This window comes from Gymnoscopelus braueri (assembly GCF_963280865.1).
Source record: "Gymnoscopelus braueri genome assembly, chromosome: 16".
NCBI classification, from domain to species: domain Eukaryota; kingdom Metazoa; phylum Chordata; class Actinopteri; order Myctophiformes; family Myctophidae; genus Gymnoscopelus; species Gymnoscopelus braueri.
Genome location: NC_137616.1, coordinates 34,859,560 through 34,867,269, shown reverse-complemented (window position 1 = coordinate 34,867,269; position 7,710 = coordinate 34,859,560).

Below are 7,710 nucleotides of genomic sequence, written 5' to 3'. Positions count from 1 at the left end.
GAGATTAACGGCCATCATAATTCTATTCTCTCTGATAAAATGCCAACTCAAAATGGGTTGGTCTGTTGTTTGCATATTTGGCATGGAGGGAGGTTGATTGTTTTAAATAGGCTATAACACATAAAATACATTTGTTAGGTTATATATTACATAAAGCAGTAGAATCACACAAATATAGACATGCTTTGCTAATTCACCCAGGTATCACAAAGTAAAAATTAAAGCATTCAACAATTATCTTAACTTTAACAAATACAAGTATTTGGGCAATGTTCCCTGTCAGCGAAATCATGGAGAAAAAAATACCATTGAGCATAATTCGTGTAAATTAAAGGCAACCTCAATTTCCTCCATTTTACTGAATGTTTTATTAAGGTGACACTGGCGTTATGCATTGCTGTTGTTGCATTAAACTGCTACTTTCTTTTTCTTGTTGCGACTGTGAGGCAACAGCACCCTCTGTTGGCACGGGAAGGACACGTCACCAAACTAACTGGGCTTTGTGTGAAAACATTTGTGGGACAATAGTGGGACTTGCAAATGAACAGTGGTGGAAAAAGTATTCAATTTTTTTGCTTAAGTAAAAGTATCAATACTGCAATGTAGAAATACAAGTCCGGAATTAAAAATGTACTTGAGTAAAAGTGCAAAAGTATTGGTATCAAAATGTACTTAAAGTACCAAAAGTAGAAAGTACTCATTATGCAGAATGTCCTGTTTCACACATTTTCAAATGTATAAACATCTTTAGAAATGAACAGATTGGCTATTTTCAAAAGGCCGAAATGTATAGCGGTTAATGTATGTTTTGTAATATAAAATCTAAATCTACAAAGTAACTAACTAGTAACTAAAGTTTTCAAATAATTGTATTGGAGTAAAAGTATAATATTTGCCTCTGAGATGTAGTGGAGTGGAAGTAAAAGTACTGAAAATTGGAAATAGGCTACTCCAGTAAAGTAAAAAATACCTCTAAATTGTACTTAAGTACAGTACTTGAGTAAATGTACTTAGTTACTTTACACCACTGCAAATGAACACCAACAACGAATAACAACAATTCCTTGTATATAAGTTTATATATTGTGTGAATGGCAGGTACCATCTTATGGGTCCATTTAGACACTTTCAGAGTTAAATGCACACTCAGCATTCTACTGTGTATGAACACCAATCAAAGTGCCTCCTTGAACAATAGAACACCAGATCCACTCACCTGCAATTAATGGCACTAATGGCTAAATATGGCACACATTATTCATTGCATTCGTTTAGATCAATGCATGCTCTTAACTGGCAAGTACCTCATGTGTATGCCTAATTTATTACTTCACCATCAATGTCCAAAACTGAAAATAGGCAATCTACAAGCTCACAGTGCATTGCATCTGACATGCTGTTCGTTTAGATCAATGCATGCTCTTAACTGGCAAGTACCTCATGTGTATGCCTAATTTATTACTTCACCATCAGTGTCCCACACTGAAAATATAGGCAATCTACAAGCTCACAGTGCATTGCATCTGACATGCTGTGAGCTTGTAGATCAGCAGTTTTTGGCACAAGACACACAAAGTATAAATAAGGCTTCATGCTGATGTGAGACATCACGTCTGAACGTGCCGTTGCCCCACTTGGCAGAGATTGAATTTTCCTATTAGAGCGTACACACCGTTCCACACAACTGAATGTTGCACTGCCACTATTGCCACGATTTGACTGAAGTACACTGGGTGGCAAAAACTAAACCCCAATAACCCTGGTTTAATGTCGATACTATTTCCTCTGGATAGGCAGAGAAGTAGTGCGTAGCTGGCCGTACAGTTTAGAGATCCCATCAATAAAATATGTTGGGCAATTTTAAGAGCATTAGAAGTTTGATTGCTTCAGGGCAGGCCTGGGGGACTTTCAGGACAGTAATTATTTATATAAATGAAATGTCATCTCAGCTCTGGCTCAACCAGACCTAGCCTCTGTAGATTCAGGCATGGAAACAGTACACAGCACAACAGCTTTCTCGCAGACAACAAAAGTATGTTGTCAAGCATATTGCTTTGACTGGGGCACATAAATTCCACATGTGATATAACATGAAGTGTCTTTTTTTTCTTGTACCAGGGACCACAGGGCCACCGGCATCACAGATCCACTGAATGCCGGGAGGAAAACATTAGCTCATGTCAACGCGGACACACAAACATACACACACACGCACACGCACGCACACACACACACACACACACACACACACACACACACACACGCACACACACACACACACACACACACACACACACACACACACACACACACACACACACACACACACACACACACACACACACACACACACACATGCACACATGCACACATGCACACGCTCTGTCCCCTGGCTCCAAGCAGCTCCTTGATCCTGACTCCAGGGCTCCTCAATAATACATCAATGTCTCCATTATAGCTTGTGCCTCTTGGCTCAGGGCAAAGGCAAAGGCAGTTTTTAGTCGGGTAGCATGGCCCAACATAATATCACAAATACCACGCAGGTTGTGGACACAGGAAATGTTTTAAGTCCAAATTTGCCTCCAAGGAGACATGACATTGTGCATTAAGAGCCATATCTGTGTAGAATAAAACACCAACACAAGGAGTGAACATCAGCTGAGATGAAAGTGTTGTCTGACCAGAAGGGAACTAAAGCACTTAAGCCCTATTTTATACTTTGTCGTACGATGGCTTCACGCAGCGAAAATAGCCGAACTACATTGAGCTTGTAGATCGGCTATGTTTGCTATATTTTGGAACATTTTGGCTTATATTGACATACCCGAAATAGGCAAGCCAGGTGGTTAATAAGTGCATAAGTCAATATAAGCAATTCATTAGGTGTGTTGTAAAATATAATATAATATGTGAATTGATACAGTTACGTGTAATTATGTTACACAAAGAACTTTAGCATAACAGAGCCCAAGCTTGTGCAATATATTTAATAAAGTAAATGTCATCAATACTTCAATGCAAACAAAAAAAATGCTTGGTGTGTTTAACCAAACAAATAGTACATCTACAAGCTTGCAACGTGTCGCATCGACACGTGAGTTTGTAGATGTATTTCGTAGATGTATAATTTTTTAATGTGTTTTTTAATATATATAATGACTTGCCCAAAATGGGGATGCCCGGTTGAAAGTGGTTGATACATTTCTGTTGAATTTGATTATCAGGGCAATCCACAAGGTGAAGAGTACAAACGCATCAAAGCAGCCATTTTGATGTGTTGATGAAGACAATGAAAGGTCCACTCCAGGACACCTCATGGTAATATGAATATTGCCCTGGGATTTGCCTATAGTCAGTGTTTCATTATGCAATGTTTAATATTAATAAAGAACGTACAAGTATATATTATTCATAAGCTGATTTACTGTGGTGACTGTGTGTGTGTGTGTGTGTGTGTGTGTGTGTGTGTGTGTGTGTGTGTGTGTGTGTGTGTGTGTGTGTGTGTGTGTGTGTGTGTGTGTGTGTGTGTGTGTGTGTGTGTGTAATGTAGTGTAGTGTAGACTTGAGTGATTGAGATGCTCCCTTGCTATGGGCAACATGGTATGGCTCTTACTTTTCTATGGGGAACATGCTGACAATTTCTTGCACAGTTAAAAGGATTTGTCCGAGCATGGCTTAATGTATAATGCATGCATGTTCCAAATGTTATTTGGGTTTGGTGACTGATGCAGTATAGTCTTTTCTTGGAGGTGAAACTGACACAGAGAGAGAAAGGGGCACCTACAACTTTGAGACCAATGTTTGTGATCAGCAGTGTTGGAATAGTTACTACAACAGAGTAATATGTTACTTATTACATATTACTTGTTTAAAAAGTAATGTAGTTACTTTACTTATTACTCCCTGCCAAAAGTAACTAGTTACTTATTACTTAGTTACTTTTTTTTTCTCGCCCCCAGTAATTGCATCCTTTCTCCCCAAAAGTCTGACTTTGCATTTTCAACATTAGCAGTTGTTTTTTTTCTCTTTTCTGCAGCCTACATTGTAAAATCCTCATTGTTGATTTAACTCTGAAAAGTGTTCTGTACACATGACGGGTCCATTTGGTTCTATTTGTACACTCATTTCAATTATATTAACACTAAGACTTTTACTGTGTATGAATTCATAACTTACAGACTAAATGAAAAACATTTGACTATGAATTGAATACTAAGGACCTCAATGGAAACAAGACCGCAAGGACTTTTTTGGTATTTTAAATGTATTTCATGTATTTTTTGCCTAAATAAATATTCAAATTCAAACACCTGGGCTCAAACAGATAATGACTCATCATGAGACACAATCTTTGAACAACTTCTGTTGTTTATTAAACAAAATGTATTCTAATAAAATACAAAAATAAAAAGGCTCCCATAGCAACACCAACACATATCATCGTGGCAGAATGTAGGAGCAAATGCAAGTAATGCAAGTAACAAGTGCAAGTAACAAGTCAGTGACCTATATATATATATATATATATATATATATATATATATATATATATATATATATATATATATATATATATATTGAAAATAGCCAACCTACAAGCTTACGGCGCGTCTTCATTGGTTAACAAGTCGCTTATAATAAGCAGACATGGCAACACTGTTTGATCCGGTTTAAGGCCCGCCCTTCCGCAGCTGATAATTCACGCGAACAGTCTTTTTACCCCCGGTCTGATTAGCCCCGCCCTGTAGGCCCCGTAGTTCTAATACAGCTCAAATACCCAATTTCAGCACTGGCCTCAGTGGCGCTAGTCATTAGACTCCCAATCCGCTAGCATTAGGAGTCTGGGTTCGACTCCCGTATGGGACAATACTTTTTCAAACACAGCAGACTACCTTTTTTCGCCGATAAAGTATAGTTTTGGACCATGACGGAGGCGCGCCGACTTAGCAGACCTTGAGGCCGAGGAGTCGCGCCCGAGCGCCTCCAGGCGCGAGTGCCCGCGACGACCGGCCGATGGTCTGCTAGTCGACTAAGCGCCGTCCGAGTTATGTACCGATAGGCACAGAATCGTAAATGATGTTGTGGGGACTGCGTTTTCCCCAACTCGTTTCACTCAACTCGCCTGTCTCTCCCCGCATCTGCCCCGCCCCCCGCTACTGAGACCGGGGGTAATAATAATTCACACATAGACAAGTGCGCAACGTTTCCGTATCCGCTCTAGACCGGATCAGCAAGCAGCCTGCATAGCAACTGGAGCCCAACCAGTCTACCATTATATCAATTGACCAAAAACAACACAGGATCAAATAAACACACTCAAACCCAGAGTACCACCAAGGCTCGTGAAAAAAGTAATAAATTACTTTTTGAAAAAAAGTAAAGGTAATAATATTACTCAAAACGTGAAAGTAATTAGTTACGTTACTAGTTACTGGGAAAAGGTAATAATATTACTTTAAGTTACATATTACTTTAGTTACTTTCCAACACTGGTGATCAGTCAATGTTTATCACAAAGTCTTACTTCTTTTTATATATATATATATATATATATATATATATATATATATATATATATATATATATATATTGTTGGCTTAATCTGCCTTTATTTGATAGAATACAGTAGACTGACAGGACATGGGGAGAGAGAGAGATGGGGAGTGACACGCAGCAAAGGTCGTCGGGAACGGGATTCGAACCCGCGACACACATTAGCAGCCTAGGTGCCCTTGTTTGTATCATCTTCCCATCTCTAAATAGGATTTTCTCACAGCAACCTGATTGATCAAATCTAATTGGTTTTTAATTGTTTTTTCTTCAACCAATTCAGAAACATTTTACCGTTATGAAAGGTTACCGCCGTTCTGGAGTGATACGTCATCATCGCTGTGCCTTTCACTGTTTAGACGCGTATCTAAGAATTGGGGTTATATCACTCCAATATCCCGAATGCACAGGTCAAGACACCGGGGCATTTCTTTTAGCCACTTAACCACATGAGCCCTAGAGTCCCTTTTCTGGGGTGAACATTCATCAAAAATAGCAGATCTCTAAGCTCACAATGCAGCGACACGTTGTGAGCTTGTAGACCAGCTATTTTCCGGGAAGAGATTTGGAGCAGTGGTGAAAAAGATTGTGAATCTAGTAATTGAGCCCCAGGTACCTCGGTCAACTAAGTATAGGCTTTTCTCTTTTTTTTCTAGTAGTCATTATATTTTGGTCATAACTGGACAAATTCAACATATTCATCTTATCATATGAAACCATATCATATGTGTTGGACCAAAAAGGTATAGGCTGAAGCCAATGGCTTATTTTGCCTATTCTTTTCACACACAAAACAGATTGACGTAAAGAGAAAAAACAAAAACAAAAAAAACCTACATACTTTGTCATAACGAAGAATAGCTAAAATAGCCAATGTACAAGCAAAGTTATGCTATAGATAGGTTGGATGGACATATCTTTAAGGATCCCATGGGGAAATTCTGGTGTCATAGCAGCAACAGCAATAATCATGAAACACAGGTAAAAGTAAGAGGAATGAGATTTAAAATAAATAGATAAATGAATAAACTTAGAGTCTGACCCTATAGCCACCTGCACTTGGTCTGACTTATAGTTAACATAAAGTATACTCTATCAAGAAAGAGAACATTGGTTGCTACAGACTGTCACAAGTAGAAAAGCATCACAACAAGAACATTCACTACAGATGCAGCTGGTGCTGAAATGCAGCATCTGACAAAATAGCGGAGATAGAGTGGGACTGCATGCACTACTGGCCGATCAAATACTGTATCTTTAATGGATTCAAGCAGACGTCAAGCTCTTGTTCTGCTTTTGGAGAAGGAGGAATTCGGAGGCTCTGGGTTTATGCAGTTACAAATTAAGTTGTGGCAGCAGTGAGGAATATGACTGGCAATTTTGGAGTGACATCAAATGCATGTTTTAGAAGACTGAATGTTGTAAAATATCTGGAGCATGCACTGTACATTTTGCAACAACGATACAAGATGGTCTCCAACCAACTAACAACACAGTTCATCGACAGGCGAGCAAGTCTGTATAACAAGTCTGCACAGTAAGTACACAGTGCAAATATACAGTATCGTGTGATCACTACAGTCTTTGCAAACACCATCCCTATTGACAATAATCAAATTATTGTGTGCATTGTAACAGTTGTCCAAAACGTCTTTTTAGGAAAGGGGAAAATCTGATATCTGACCAAAGTGCATGTACAATATACTGGTGTTTTAGAGTAATCAGAGAAACACATGCATTGCATTTCCAGATTTCCAGCCCTAACCAGGTCACTTGCGATATTCTGGTTTCTTGTGTGCATGCCCACATACTGTCACAATAGGCAAATGATGTTCTACACCCTCCCCTGGCAGCAACAGGATCGCATTGCACATGCATGGGAACCTGGCAATGGTACCATTCTGAGAAGATGAAAACGATTAAAAGTTCTTTAAAAAAATGACAAAAGTATTATATTTATTCTTTGCACAATAATGTGTGTTTGTTGCACAGATATTTCATAATGGTTTAGAGATAGTGTGATTTAAGAACCTTCAAACGCATTCTTTTTGCTTTTTTTATACCAAGTATAGACAGAAGTTGAGATTTTTTTATATATGGCTACAGGAACTTGGAATAGCTTGCTTTAAACAAATATATTTTATTTACGTTCTCTTAGTA